The sequence below is a fragment of the Artemia sp. Qi Xiang Cuo genome, chromosome 2 (assembly GCF_049724085.1).
Source record: "Artemia sp. Qi Xiang Cuo chromosome 2, ASM4972408v1, whole genome shotgun sequence".
Taxonomy (NCBI): Eukaryota; Metazoa; Arthropoda; class Branchiopoda; order Anostraca; family Artemiidae; genus Artemia; species Artemia sp. Qi Xiang Cuo.
The window spans coordinates 73,884,225-73,901,075 of NC_142795.1; the positions used below are offsets into that span (position 1 = coordinate 73,884,225).

A 16,851-nucleotide genomic window follows, 5' to 3' on the forward strand; every position below is an offset into this window, starting at 1 on the left:
TTACCAGATAGAAATTATGTTTTTGAGGAGGAAACTCCCCCACAGCCCTCAGGGCAGGTTATAAGTTATCCCAGGGGGCATATAAGGTTTTTATAGAAGCAGTTGTCGTAGAAACTTCAAAAAAGCGCTCATTCGATTGGAAATTCAAAGGGCTAGTGCCCTTTGCAATAGTCGAAAGTGATTGTAGGGCAACTACCCCCCCCCCCTCTCCCACCCACCTTTCCCCAAACACATCCAATCAAAATTTTTAGGTAGCCATTTTATTCAAAGTAGTTTAAAGTTTTGGAAATTAGGTCTTAAAGGATGTCAACCCCTCCCCCCCCCAGATCCCTCAGGGCAAGGGTTGTTATGCCAGGGGGGAATATAAGGTTTTTATTGAAAGCGTTGTCGTAGAAACTTCAAAAGGGTTCATTCAATTGGAAATTGAAAGGGCCATTGCCGTTTTTATTAGTTGAGTGATTGGAGAGCGACTAACGCCCCTCTAACACCCACCATTTTCCCAAACACATCCAATCAAAATTTTGAGATATCCATTTTGTTCAACGTAGTCGAAAGTTCTGGAAATTAGGTCTTTTAGGATTATAACTCCGCTCAGAGCCCTCAGTGCAAGGGTTGTAAGTAATTCCTGTGAGCACATAAGGTTTATTATATAGAAAGTTGTTGTAGAAATTTCAAAAAGGGCTCATTTGATTGGAAATTGAAATCGTCCTTTTTAATAGTCGAAAGTGAGTGGAGAGTAATTAACCCCCTCTGACGCCCAGCATTTCCCCAAAAACATTAAATCAAAGTTTAGAGACAGCCATTTTGTTTAACGTAGTTGACATTTCTGGACATTATGTATATAAGGATGACAAACCCCCCAGAGCCCGCAGGGCAAAGGTTGTAAGTTATGCTCTGGGGGCATATAAGGTCTTTATAGATAGAGTTGTCACAAAACTTCAAAAGGGGCTCAATCAACTGGAAATTGAGAGGGCTAGTGCCCTTGTTAGTAGAGAGCTAGAGTAGAGGGGGTGAGTAGAGGGCTAGTACCCTCTCACGCCAACCATTCCTCCAAATACATCCAATCATAATTTTTAGATAGCCATTTTGTTCAAAATTAGTAGAAAGTTCTGGAAATTAGGTCTTTGAGAATAACACCATTACTATAAAAACCTTAAATACCCCCAGGGCGTAACTTACAACCCCTGCCCTGAGGGCTATGGGTGGGGGGGGGGTTCATCCTCAAAGACATAATTTCTGAACCTTTCAACTACGCTGAACAAAATGGCTATATCAAAATTTCTGATTGGATGTGTTTGAAGAAATGATTGGTGTAGGGGGGGGGACTGGTTGACCTCCAATCCCTTTTGACTGTTAAAAAGGCCAGTAGAACTTCTGATTACCAATCAAATGAGCCCCCTCTGAGGTTTACGATCATCCCTATAAAAAACTTATATCCCCCCAGGGCACAACTTACAAACCTTGCCCTGAGGGTTATGGAGGGGCATCCCCAAAGTCATAATTTCCAGACCTTTAAACAACACAGAACAAGATGGCCATCTCAAAATTTTGATTGGATGTGTTTGAGGAAATGATTGACGTGGGGAGGGAGGCTGGTTGCCCTCCATGAGCTCTTATTGAAGTTTCTATGACATTTCTTCCTATAAGAAGTGCCCTGGTCTAAAAAAATAAAAATAAATAATATATTTTGCGCGCATCGCTCTTTACTTAGGCACTTTACTTTACTATTATGCTGCCTATGATATTTTGTTTTGAGATTTCTATTATACAGCATTGGAAGTGCCGATTAGATCAGGTAACCCCCCTCCTAAAAGGATTTCTTCCTATAAGAAGTGCCCTGGTCTAAAAAAATAAAAATAAATAATATACTGTGCCCGCATCGCTCTTTACTTAGGCACTTTAATGAGCTGCCTATGATATTTTGTTTTGATATTTCTATTATACAGCATTGCAAGTGCCTATTAGACCAGATAATCCCCCCCCTAAAAAAACCTATGGGCACCCATGGTCAAGATGCTTGAGCATTAAAATGGACTTTTTGAGGCACGTGCCCCCTCCCCTGCCTATAAAGTGACTCACTACCATTCCTTCATAATAAACCTTGAAGAAATCAACTATATCATTAACATACACGTTGAACAAAATCGGTGACAGTGGGCATCCCTGTTTTAAACCTTTTCGCGTCAAAATTCTCACGGATACCTTACCTAGTATTCTAACAACTATTCCTACTGAACTATATATTCTTACAATTAATCTAGCAAAACTTACAGGCAGTTCTATCTCCAAAAGTCGCTTAACTAGCAGAGCTCTTGTTAGATTGATTATATCTCTTAAAGATTGATCAATTATGTCACAATCATAGGTTTTAGGCGGGTCGTTTCTTACTATTCCAAATAAGAAAAAGTCGTATGCTTTTTCCTGTTTGTAATTTCACATTAAACAAAGAGCATCTATATTAGAGAACACCCAACTTAAGTTCATCATATTTTTTTTCTTTCTGTCTGTTTTGTATATAAAGGGAATATAATCACATTTAAAAGGTTACTGTTTACAATATTTTGAAAAGATACAAAGGGGTTGATTTTTTTCGTATTACAAAGACAAGAGTACCAGTACAATTTCATTAGGATTGATCGTCAGTGAAACAGGTTCTACTTAGAATGAAGAATTTGAGGGTGGCGCCATATCATATTGCAGAAAATTCAGAATATTAAATACCCTGCTACAGTATGGTGGATGAAAGCGTGACTCTTAATCAGAGAGATTATGGGTTCAATCCCACCTGTGGCAGGGGATCTGGATCTGAAAGATCTGCAGGAGAAGAGGTTGAAATAAGATCAGTTAAGGGAGAAAGAGGAGGTGATATAAGAAGAAAAGGAGGAGATGGAGTCTCTTTTCAAGCCCTATATACAAAGTACCATCCTTATCTATAATTAAAAAAGAAACTTGTTTATTTACATTCTAGCTAAAATAATGAAGATAATATGAATGAACCACATTGTTCAGTTTTTTGGACTTGAGTTTGTTTTTTAACTATAAATACAAACAGAAAAAGCCTACGGCTTTTTCTTCTTTTAAATAGTAAGAGACGAAACTCAAACAATCAAGTAGCTAACAAAGTCCAATGTATGGAATGGTTTGTTATTTCAGTGATCGTCTTTTAATGTAAATGTTAGCCACCAGTCTCTTCGGAGGCGTGGGTTCAAATCTTACCGCTGGTATACGATTATGTTTGAAAGACTGCAGTGTGAAAAGACATCAAAAATGCAGTTTTTGGTGGAAAAATTTATTCTCTTTTAGAAATAATTTATTTTAGTTACTATAGATTTTTAACCCAATTAATTTCCTTTAAAATGAGCTATTGAACAACCCTTTACGATGTTCCAGTGCCAAGCTATCTGTGGTAAAGAAAAAAAAAGAAAAAAAGAAAAAATATCCCGTTTGGGGAGAATAACGTGGTTAAAGTCAATTTTCTTGATTTTCAAGCCAATATATTTCACTTGCTGTTCAAGCCAAGGAACAGAAAGTTTCCTATACAGGGGTTTCGGACAAGGCGGTTCTAATGGTGTACTTTTTGTTTTGATCTGACTCCTTTGTTAGGAACTATGGGTTTTTATATTTCTTGACATTGGACGTGATCGTCTCTTACTAGGTTGCTAGCTACCGCTGCAACCCGGATATGGTGCATATATCACACTTCTCTTTACCTGATGCTACATCATATAGAATTCCTGGAATTCCATATGTCAATTTCCTAATACTCTGGATATTTTTGATGAATGTCATTAGATCTTCTTTTCCAAGTCTACAGTTCGTGGTAACGAACTGTATAGTAAGAGCAACTCATCTAAATAGTAACTGAGATTCTAAAAAACGGAATTTTAATATCAAGATGTACATCGAAAGAATCAGATTTGTAGGCTTATTTCAAATATATAAAGTTTCATCCAGTTTTGTTAAAATTATCTGATTTTAAATTTATAAGTTTCATCAAGTTAAGTCTTACCTTTCAAAAGTTAGAAGCCTGAGAAAATTTGCCTTATTTTCGGAAAAATGGGGAAACACCCCCTAAAAGTCACAGAATCTTAATGGAAATTACACCATCAGATTCAACGTATGAGAGAATCTTACTGTAGAGGTTTCAAGCTCCTATCGGCAAGAATGTGGAATTTGGTATTTTTTGCCAGAAGAAAGATCACGGGTGTGTGTTTATTTGATTGTTTGCCTTTTTTCCCTAGTGGTGATCGTATCGCCCCAGTGATCCTAGAATGTCGCCAGAGGGATCATTCGAAGGGAAATTAAAAGTTCTAGTGCCTTTCTGTAATCAAAAAACCAAAAAATTCAAAATAGAATCACTTTAAAAAAACTGCATTTCTGATGTCTTTTCATGCTGACGTCTTTTCAAAGATATTTGGTTTTTTAAAAAAATTACATAAGGAAACAAACAGTTCCTCACAAAGAACTGTATGTAATAGCGACTCTTCTCAATAGTAACCGAAACTCTAAAAAATGGAATTTTAATATCAATAAATGCATCAAAAGAATCGGATTTTTATGCTGATTTTAAATATTTAAGTTTCATCAAGTTTAGTCTTACTCGTCAAAAGTTACGAACCTTTGAAAATTTGCCTATTTTCGAAAAAAGGAGAAAACACCCCTCAAAAGCCACAGAATCTTAATGCAAATCTTAGAAACTTAGAATCTTAATGTTAAATCTCAATTAACATAAGTTGGGCTCAAAACCCCTATGCCTTCCCAAGGCCAGTACAAACTTTACACTTTACTGAAAACAATATAAATGTTTTTATTTTTATAACTCTAATAAATCATATAATATTAACATTTTGATTACATAATATCAGTATATGTAAATTAAACTGACAATGCATATTCATTTGTATTTTCAAAAAACCAACAAAGAGAAAAATCTCTAAAAAAAAAAAAAAACAAACGAGACTGTGGCCACTGGAGAGAAAAGAAAACAACAGAAACAAAAAAACGCGGATATTTCGCCTGTATACAAACAAGGCGTCTTCAGCACGAAAGACACACAAGAAGAACAAGATAAAAAAAAAAAACAAGATAAAACTAAAAACCAATAAAACCACCACCAAAAAAAAAACAACAAAAAAACAAAAATGTACAATCGGCGCAAACTAATCCACGTAGGGAAAAGATGCTAATATAGAGTTACTTCAGTGAGGACACCAGAATAACAGAGGAAAAATAAAAAAACCGTAAATTACTTTAATTATTCTGTTGCGAAATAATCCTTTTGTTAGCTATTACTGAAGCAAATCGTTTTGGTCTAGCAGGTAAAATAGTCCCCTGGTGATTATTTAAAATCTTTACTCCCTTATTGACTGTTGATTCACTCTTTAGAAGGTTATCATAAATTGGGTTCAACCAGATCATTTTGTAAAATTTGATGAAGCCTTGGCTATTTCTAATGATAAGGGGTACACCCAATGGGCCAGGGAAGCCATAGAAATTAAAAAACATATGTTTGCTAACCTTTCCATAAATAGGGACACGGGTAATTTAAATATTGACCCAATTTATGATAACCTTCTAAAGAGTGAATCAACAGTCAATAAGGGAGTAAAAATTTTAAATAATCACCAGGGGACTATTTTACCTGCTAGACCAAAACGATTAGCTTCATCAATAGCTAACAAAGGGATTATTTCGCAACAGAATAATTAATGTAATTTACAATTTTTTTATTTTTCCTCAGTTACTCTGGTGTCAACCATGAATTAACCCAATTTGCATCTTTTCTCTACGCGTATCTTTTTGCACAAATTGTAAATTTTTTTTTTATGTTTTTTTGTTGTGGTGGTTTTATTGCTTTTTAGTTTTATCTCGTTTTTTTTTTTTTTTATCTTGTTCTTCTTGTTTGTCTTTCTTGCTGAAGACGCCTTTTTTGTATACAGTCGAAATATACGCGTCGTTTTGTTTCTGTTGTTTTCTTTTCTCTCCACTGGCCACAGTCTCGTTTGTTTGTTGTTTTTTTTTGAGAGATTTTTCTCTTTGTTGGTTTTTTGTCATGGCTGGCCAGTTCGGCTTAAGATCTTTCATTCGTCAATTGTACGGGCAACAATTAGCCGCTTCTGTCAATTATTATTTGTCTTTAGTTAAAAAACATGTAAATCTATTAAATCAACAAATTTTCTTAAAAAATTGCAAGAAGGAATCAGTGATTCCGAAATCTTTTAAAATATGTACCCATTTTGGAACTAAAAATGAAACAAAATTTAAAAATAAATTAAGCCTTATAGCTTTAAATCACGTAATTTATGAACAAAAACAGTGACGTTTTAAACTGTATAAGGACTTAGATTATGTTGAAAACTTTTTTAAGAAATAAACTTCCATCTGACATTTTTATACAAATTAAGGATGTTGCCATTAGATCTTATTGCCATGATTTTCATTTGTACAAGGTTCGTTTGGTTGACAAGTTTAATAGACTTTTGTTTGAAAATTTTCAAGATTCTGATGTTTTTTATCCTCGTCATTTTCTTGGTCCAGCAATTTAAAATTTTTCTTCGAAGCCTCTTAATATTCAACAGGAAGCTATTTTGTCGAAGGGTTCTAAGTTATGTTTTCCATCACCAGTCTCCTATTCAAAAATAAATTCAAAGGTGGAGTCGGGACTTATGGTTTCTATAGATAAGGTTGATATTCTTCAAGAACTCAGAGCTGAGATCGTAAGAAAACTAAACACCTTTAATATGAACTTCATTGGTAAAGAAATTTCACAAAAAAATGACATTAAAATCCTTTCTGATTTGAAAAAGGATAAATTCCTTACTATCACCAGAGCCGATAACGGAAATATGATCATAATTATGAACACTGAAGACTATATTAATCGAATGAATTCCATTATTTCGGACACTATTACATACAAAAAACTTGCTTTTGATCCTACAGATAAATATATAAAATCAACAAGAAAGGAATTAGAGTCAATGAAAAATAATTTTCACATCACCTCACAGTTTTATAACAAATATTATCCTAGGGGTTGTTCGGCACCCAAGATCTATGGTCTACCTAAGATTCATAAGACTGGATCCCCCCTCCGTCCCATTGTGTCAACTTTTCTGTCACCTATTTCAAAATTAGGAAAATGGTTGTCAGTAGTTTTGCGTCAACTTTTGGGAACACAAAAATCATATTTAAAAAATTTGATTGATCTTACTAATAAGTTGAAAAATTTCACGCTGGAGGAGAGTTCCATTCTTTGCAGTTTTGATGTTGTGTCCATGTATTCAAATTGTGATTTAAAAAGGTGCGAGGATATTTTAAAAAGTAAATTAGAAAAACACTTTGATTTAATACAGGATGTGACGTGAGCCAGTTTGGATATTGATGTCATTATGAGACTAATTATTCTGGTAAATGAATTTTCTTTCTATTTTGGTTTTCGAGGGGAGTTTTATAGACAAATTTTTGGGTTACCTATGGGGGCTTCTCTTTCTCCTTTATTAGAAAATCTATTCATAGATGCCATTGAAACCTCTGCTATAAACAGTTTTACAACCTCCCCTTGCTTCTGAGGTAGGTTCAAGGATGATGTGATGTGCGTTTGGATACCTGAATTGGACTCCTTAGACCTTTTATTTAAGCATTTAACCAGTTTTGAAAATAAAATTAAATTTAAAGTTGAGTTTCAGGATAATAATAAATTACTTTTTCTGAATATTTTATTAATTAAAAGGGATCTCCTTTTACTTTTCTCGATTTACAGAAAACCAACGCACAATGACAGGTATTTAAATTTTCATTTTTGCCACCCTATATCGGTGAAAAGGGGGGTTGTAATTTCACTAGTGGATAGAGCCTTTAGAATTGGTTCCCAGGAATTTCTGGATTCGGAATTGTTATACTTGAGAGATATTTTGTTTTGTAATAGTTATCCAATTAAGTTCATTGATAAAGTAATTGAAAATTGACGGGTTAAACATAATAGTAGGGTTATTGAGGTTTCTCAGTCTTTAGATTTAGTTGTATCAAAAAGCTTCATTTACCATATTTACCTGGTTTGGGTGAGAAACTTTCACGGGTTTTACGTAAATTTGGTATTGATACTTGTTTCCAATCGTTGAGGCCAATGAGTAGTTTTTTTAGTTCTGGTAAGGATTTAAATCGGGGAATTTTAGTAAGTGGGGTATATAAAATTCCGTGTTCTTGTGGGAAGTTCTATATTGGTTGGACTCACCAAAAATTTGTTGAAAGGTTTATTGAACACCGAAACTCAATAGAAAAAAACCCTACAATTAAGCAAGCCTCCAGAAACTTTCGTTTCAGCTTTAGAAGAGCATATTTGGCTTCAACCAGATCATTTTGTAAAATTTGATGAAGCCTTGGCTATTTCTAATGATAAGGGTTACACCCAATGGGCCAGGGTAGCCATAGAAATTAAATAACATACGTTTGCTAACCTTTCCATTAATAGGGATACGGGTAGTTTAAATATTGACCCAATTTATGATAACCTTCTAAAGAATGAATCAACAGTCAATAAGGGAGTATAGATTTTAAATAATCACCAGGGGAATATTTTACCTGCTAGACCAAAACGATTTGCTTCAGTAATAGCTAACAAAAGGATTATTTCGTAACTGAATAATTAAAGTAATTTACAGTTTTTTTATTTTTCCTCAGTTACTCTGGTGTTCCTCACTGAAGTAACTCTATATTAGCATCTTTTCCCTACGTGGATCAGTTTGCGCCGATTGTACATTTTTGTTTTTTCTTTTGTTTTTTTTTGGTGGTGGTTTTATTTGTTTTTAATTTTATCTCGTTTTTTTTATCTTGTTCTTCTTGTGTATATTTAGTGCTGAAGACGCCTTGTTTGTATAAAGGCGAAATATCCGCGTTGTTTTGTTTCTGTTGTTTTCTTTTCTCTCCACTGGCCACAGTCTCGTTTGTTTGTTTTTTTTAGAGACTTTTCTCTTTGTTGGTTTTTTGTCATGGCTGGCCAGTTCGGCTTAAGATCTTTCATTTGTATTTTTTTCAGTAAAGTGCAAATTTCGTTCTGGCCTTGGGAAGGCATAGGGGTTTTGAGCCCAACTTATGTTAATTTCTGCTCATTTTTAGTTTGACTCGATAATTCATTGTAATTTCTGTTCGTTTTAGGTTTCATTTATTTATCGATGCTGATTTATGGTAGCTTCACGCTTTGCAGATTATTTCATTTTATTTTTACTCATTTTTGTTTAATGGAGTTCTTTACTTTTCTTTGAAAAACTTATTTTTTGGAAAGTTTTTTTTTAATTAATTTCTGTTCGTTTTATATTGACATAGTCTTTTCAGGGAAAAAGAAATATAATACTTTAAATCTTTTCGTTTTTTTAAGACATTATAGTTTGGCCTGCTATTTGTATTCTGGAAAAAATTTTTTAGCAATTTATAACAGCATACACGCTTTTAAAAATCTAGACACAAATAGTAGTGTTTAACTTTGTTTCACGCCTCCTCAAGTTTAACAGAATTGGCAAATTTGATACCATTCGCAAAGAATCTGTTTAATTTCTTTTATATCTTGGATACACTTACGCTATTTTGATTTGGCTAAATTTTAAGAGCAGAAGTAGCCCCGAAAGTTTGAACATAATACCCTCAGTCGTTCTTGGGATACTGCTGAGATGCCTTATTGGGAATTAGCATTAACGCAGTGCATTTTGATTTAATCTCAAGGCAACATTTAGTTTTTAAACGTAATGGGCAAATGGGAGGGTGAGCTTGGGAGGGGGATTAGTTGCCCTCCAATCACTTTCGACTATTAAAAAGGGCATCGGCTCTTTCTATTTTCAATCGAATGAACCCTTTTCGAAGTTCCCACGACAACTCCTTCGATACGAAGCGCCCTAGTCTAAACAACAACAAAAATAATACATTATACCCACATCGATCTTTACTATAAAAATGTCAAACCTTCCAATCATTTTAGACTATTAAAAAGGCACTAGGTCTTTCGATTTCCAATCAAATGAGCCCTTTTTGAAACGACAACGCTTTCTATAAACACCTTAAATGCCCCCAGGGCATAAATTACCATTCTTGCCCTAAGGGCTGTTAGGGTGGTTGTCATCCTCTAAGATCTAATTTCCAGAACTTTCAACTACGTACAAAATGGCTATCTCAAAATTTTGATTGGATGTGTGTTGGGAATGGTGGGCGTGAGAGGGGTGTTAGTCGCTCTCCAATCACTTTCAGCTATTAATAAAGGCAATAGCCCTTTCAATTTCCAATCAAATGAGCCCTTTTAAGTTTCTAGGAGAACACTTTCAATACAAACCTTATATACCCCTAGGGCAAAACTTACAATCCTTGCCCTGAGAGCTCGGGAGGGGGGGGGGTGTCATTCTCAAAGACCTAATTTCCAGAAATTTCTACTACGTTGAACAAAATGGCTATCTTAAAATTATGATCGGATGTATTTGGAGGAATGGTGGGCGTGAGAGGGCACTAGCCCTCTACTAACAAGGGCACAAGCCCTCTCAATTTCTAGTTGATTGAGCCCCTTTTGAAGCTTTGCGACAACTCTATCTATAAAAACCTTATATGCCCCCAGGGCATAACTTACAACCTTTGCCCTGCGGGCCCTGGGGGGTTTGTCATCCTTATATACATCATGTCCAGAAATGTCAACTACGTTAAACAAAATGGCTATCTCTAAACTTTGATTTAATGTTTTTGGGGAAATGCTGCGCGTCAGAGGGGGGTTAATTACTCTCCACTCACTTTTGACTATTAAAAAGGACAATTTCAATTTCCAATCACATGAGCCCTTTTTAAAATTTCTACAACAACTTTCTATATAAACCTTATATGCTCACAGGGCATAACTTACAACCCTTGCACTGAGGGCTCTGAGGGGGTTATCATCCTAAAAGACCTAATTTCCAGAATTTTCGACTACGTTGAACAAAATGAATGTCTCAAAATTTTGATTGGATGTGTTTGGGAAAATGGTGGGCGTGAGAGGGGCGTTAGTCGCTCTCCAATCACTTTCAACTATTAAAAAAGGCACTAGCTCTTTCAATTTCCAATTGAATGAACCCTTTGGAAGTTTCTACGACAACGCTTTCAATAAAAACCTTATATGCCCCCCTGGAATAACTTACAACCCTTGCCCTGAGGGCTTTGGGGGGGGGGGGTTGTCATCCTTTAAGACCTAGTTCCCAAAACTTTAAATTACGTTGAATAAAATGGCTATATACAAATTTTGGATTGGATGTGCTTGGGGAAAAGGTGGGCGTGAGAGGGGGGTTAGTTGCACTCAAATCACTTTCGACTATTAAAAAGAGAACTAGCCCTTTGAATTTCCAATCGAATGAGCCTTTTTTCAAGTTTCCACGACAAATATTTCACTAAAAAACCTTATATACCCCCAGGGAATAGCTTATAACCCTTGCCCTGAAGATTGTGGGGGGAGTGTCCTGCTTAGAGATATAATTTCCTGGCCTTTGAACTGCGTGGAACAAAATGGCTATCTCAAAATTTTTATTGGATGTGTTTAGGGAAATGGTGGGCGTGGAAGGGGTGTTAGTTGCCTTCCAATCACTTTTGACTATTAAAAAGGGTTCTAGCCATTTAAATTTCCATTCGAATGAGCCCTTTTTGAAGTTTCTACGACAACGCATTCTATAAAAACCTTATATGCCCCCAGGGCATAACGTACAACCCTTATCCGAAAGGCTGTGGGGGGTTGTTATCCTTAAAGACCTAATTTCCAGAACTTAAAACTACGTGTGAATAAAATGGCTATCTCAAAATTTTGATTGGATGTGTTTGGAGAAAAGGTGGGCATGAGAGGGGGGTTAGTTGCTCTCCAATCACTTTCGACTATTAAAAATGGCACTAGCCGTTTGAATTTCTAATCGAATGAGTCTTTTTTGAAGTTTATACGACAACTGCTTCTAAAAAACCTTATATGCCCCATGCAGGGTTCGGACAGGCCGGTTCGTTTCAAATTATAGGCTCTGTCCTATTTTTATAGGATTTCCTTGGCCCAAATATAGGCCAAATATAGGAATCAGAAGTCCTCGGAATCAGATCTGTGGTAGATGGCGTGGGATGCCTGGTCACATAAATTCGTCATTTCCCAAGTTGTTGCATTTATTTATTTATTTTTTATTTCAAATACAAACTGTACAAATAGTAAAAAACAATAAAAAATCAGATATACGTACTGTGCCAACGATTGACTGATACAGGTAAAATATTTGGAATCACTCTTGCTGTTTCTTGGGCATCAATTTCGATATGAGGTCAGTTTTTCTCTTTGCAAGAGACTGCTCCATTCTCGCAGATTCCACCATCTGCTCTCTTTCATTTGTCCTGGTCTTCACAGTTCCTTCGAGCAAAGAAACAGCTTGGACAATGTCTATGGAACTCTTGGACTCTGCAGCCTTTTTCATTCTGTCGGTCGCTTCCTGAAGTAGAGTATCTGCTACTGTTCTCTCTTCTTGCTGTGATGCTCTAAGTTTTTTCCTTTTGCTTTCCAGGTCTTCTATTTCTTGCTTTTTGTCGCGGACTTCCTGCAACTTCCGCTTGCTGTCCTCTTCGAATGCTGCTTTCTCTTTCTCGGATAGCTCTTCTTTTTTCTTTTCATCCAGATATTGTTGATACCGAGACCGTGCGGAACGTGCAAGATTCAACAGCTATTTTGTAATAACAAACCGTTCTGTTTTTCTTAATAGAGCTTCAACGTGTCATATACCATGAGTCTGGCATTCAGGATGCGTTCAGACATCAAGGCCTGGTCTTCACTGAGAATCCAACCAGAACGCAAGAACCCACTCTCAACATCTGCGCTGCCATGCGACAACGTCAGCACCGCTTTGATAAACTTGGTAAGTTCCGGGTACTTGCTGTCCCCGCGCTCATTCCCTAGTCCAAAATAATGGCTCCAAAAATGATCGATCCGAGTAATGTCCTCACGGGGTCCAGTTTCCGTTCGCAAAAGCAGCCACTCAGCCTGGGCGACGTCTGAGCTTACTCCAATCTCAATCTCGCGTGCCACAACCGCTATGTCTGCAATACTCCTTGAATCCTTCATGTTGATCGGAGTCAAACAGCGTAAAGCCTCTAGAAAACCATCCTTTTCCACAGAACATTTGTTCAAAATATGGCGAATACCCGCAATAAAATGTTTTCGCACATTGACTTAGAAAATGACCTTGTCTTTCAGTGTTGCTTTCTCACCGAAAGCTCGTTCCACATTTTTTTTAACTATGGGCTTTTCTGCAAATTTTTCAGCAAGGCTCAACATTTCTGGTGAGAAATTTTCAGTCTCGGTCACGAAATCTGGAGTAAGGACCCGTCCACAAAGCGTCACAACTAGTCTTTTGATCTCTGAGTGAAGAACATGAATGAGAGGCTCTTCTTTCTGGAACAGTTGGGTGAAACTCATGAGCAGTTCTGCTGAGGCTAGAACAAACTCGAGTTGGGCCTTCATCGTCACACTTTTTATATAAGCCACGATCTTCAGAAATTTGGGAGTGGACAGAAGATTCTTCAGTTTTTTTTTTCTCTCAGCACGAAGTTCAGGAAGTACTCTAAGATTGCCGGCCACTGCTGCATGATTCTAGCGAGGGTACGTCCGATCGTCAGCCAGTGGCTTGGGACATGCTTCATGAAAGCATTCTCTGGCACTCCCACTTTCTTTTGGCTTTCGATAGTCTTCACAACGTGCAGGCCAGCCGTCAAAAAATGAATGCACAAGAATAACAAAGTCGGAATTTTCTTCTCCAAACACCTGAAGACCTTCCAAGAAAGCGTTAGGAATTATATGGATGTTGCACGTACCAATGTTCAACATCCTCTTTCCCGTCACTTTCTTTTTTTCGGCATTGAACTTGTTCCAAACGCTTTTGTTGACGTTTGATCCGTCACTTCCAAGCGTGATCAGTTTTTCAAGTGGCAGCTGATTCTGCTCAATGGCTGACATAATCTTCCTATACTGGTCATCACTTGTCGCATGGCCCATAAAACGTGTGCATAAATGTCTGCTCTGGATTTCGTTTCCGTATGAGGACCAATACCGAACACGTATCTGTAACTCTTTCATACCAGCGTTGTTGGTTGTCTCGTCATATTCTAACACAAAATATGACTGAATGTCCTTCACAAGCATTTGCTTACAGTAAGGATACAGCGCATCGGTGATCAGATACGTGAGTTTCTTCGCACATATGGACATTCCGACGGGGATCTTACCGGGGAACATCGCATGGAAGGTTGCGACAATATGGTCTGAAGAGTTAGCAGACATGGAGCTCTGTACCGTCTGAAGTGCCCATATTAACTCAGCTTTATAAGCGGCATCACGCTCAGAAAACATGTTTGTACCAACTAAAGGTTTATTCTTGGTTGTTTCATCAACTCGAGATTGTCCGGTCAGGTGAAGCTGTAATGGATGTAGTTGAGCAGTAGCTGCGGCTTTGTGTTCTGCAGATCGCACATGTTGGTTTAGCTGAGCAACCCCAGCTGTGTAACCAAGATTTTTCAAGCAGAGTTTGCAAAAGAACGAGTACTGGTCGTTCCCAGTCTTACACCATTTTGCCAATCTTTCTACCGCTGCAATCCGTCTTAGCAAGCCATGAACTATTGAACTTGGTAGGCCCCATACTTAATTACCAAGCATCACCTGCAAAATAGCATCCCTCGATTAAAAGGCCATAAAAAGAAAAAATGTGGATGTGTCCGAAACTGGGCCGTATTCGCATGAGCCTTTTATAACGTACAGCCAGGAAATACATAAGTCGCAAGAACTCAGAGTTTCATTTAGAAGAGACTACTAGCCTATATACTGATCTTTGCTCACTTTAGACAGGCCTAAAATGACAAAAAAACAAAACATAGGCAATTAAGTCAAAAAAATAGCATAGCCAAGGCAGAAGCAGCTTATTAATCTCAACACAAAGAATTAATTAAGTTCAAACAGCTCAACAGTTGTAATTAATCATCAATCTACACAGAAAGACAGCACAGTCTACAAGCAGAGTCAAAAGCAAAGAAAAGCACATCTTGGCTTACTTAACAAGCAGTGAAAATTGTAAATCATGAGCAATGTTCTTGGTGCTCTTCAGCCAAAAATATAGGAATAATAGGATTTTAGCCAAAATAAAGGCATTTTATAGGAGTGCATTAAAATATAGGAATTTATTGGAATTTATAGGCCAGTCCGAACCCTGCCCATGGCATAACTTACAACCCGTCCTGACGGCTGTGGGGGAGTGTCCTCCTGAAAAACATAATTCCTATCTGGAAATCAATTATGCTGAACAAAATGGCTATCTCAAAATTTCGATTGGATGTATTTCGGGAAATGGTGGGCGTGGCAGGGGTGTTAGTCGCCTTCCAATCACTTTCGACTATTAAAAAGGCCACAAGTCACTCCAATTTCCAATTGAATAAGCCCTTTTCGAAGTATCTACGACAACTTCTTCGATACGAAGTGCCCTGCTCTAAAGCAAAAAAAAAAAAAAATAAGTAATACATTGTGCCAACATCGTTCTTATATGCCCCCAGGGCATAACTTAAAACCCTTGCCCTGAGGGTTGTGGGGGAGTGTCCTCCTCAAAAACATATTTTCTATGTGGAAATCAACTACGCTGAACAAAATGACTATCTCAAAATTTTAATTGGATGTGTTTGGGGGAATGATGGGCGTGGGAGGGGGGATAGTTGCCCTCCAATCACTTTCGACTATTAAAACGGGCACTAGCCACTCCAACTTCCAATCGGATGAGCCCTTTTCGAAGTTTCTACGACAACTCCTTCGATACGAAGTGCCCTGGTATGAAAAAACAAAAAACAAAAAAAGTAAATAAATAACACATTGTGCCAACATCGTTCTTTACTTAGGCAGCGCGATTGCACTTCTATTATAATATGTCGTCTATTATCTTGTCGAAGTATAACCGCGTATTAATATTACATTCACTTATTACTTCATATATGTTTACTACCAACACATATGAAGATGTGTCATATTGTTAATTTTACAATTTTAATTAATGATGTCATAGTGGAAGTGGCTAGCACAATCGGCCGTTAGCTGAAAGGTTGTTGGTTCAAAGCCACCCGGGGTCGATATCTTTTAGCTTGTAATTCAGCTGTCAATAAAGCCATGATTTCGACGATACCCATTTATATAGCTACCGCTGCAACCCGGATGCGTAGAGAGCAAAAATCTGATATTTGCAAAAATATGTATATATATTTTAACAAGGGATTAAAACAATATAAAAGCCCAAAAAAGAACACCAAAAGTTAAGTTTATTCGAAATCGTTGTTAGAAAAACATTATTATCATGGTGTTCCATGGTGTAATGGTTAGCACTCAGGACTTCGAATCCTAAGATCCAATTTCAAATTTTCGTAGAACCTAAGCTTGTAGCTTACTTATACTACCATGTAAGTGTCTGCCGTAATTCCTTCTGTTCAAGAATGAATTAATTACTATTAATTCGCTAAAGTTCGTTCTTTGCTATAGTAATAAAGTTTAAAAAAAACTCATTTTAGCTACCTCCTAGCTAAAATAATGAAGAAATTATGAATGAACAACAGGAAATCAAGCAGCAAAATCAGAATCCGATTTTTAGAGTTTCGGTTACTATTGAGCCGCGTCACTCTTACTATACAGTTCGTTACCACGAACTGTTTGATCAATATAACAAACACGATGTCTTTGGCTTTTTCTGAACTGGAATAGTAAGAAACGACCTGGCTACAACCTTCGATTACGACGTCATTGATCAATCTTGTACATGATTAATTATAATAATAAAAAAAAAAGTGTGAAGCTTAGTAGAAAATCGGTGC

The 16,851-nt window shown here is 36.8% G+C and overlaps 1 protein-coding gene across 2 annotated transcripts in view; it reads right to left on the bottom strand.

Moving 5' to 3' along the window:
• Sfmbt (Scm-related gene containing four mbt domains) overlaps nt 1-16,851 on the bottom strand; it is a 100,089-nt gene that overhangs the window by 35,300 nt on the left and 47,938 nt on the right. The gene's annotated exons all lie outside the window — the stretch shown is intronic.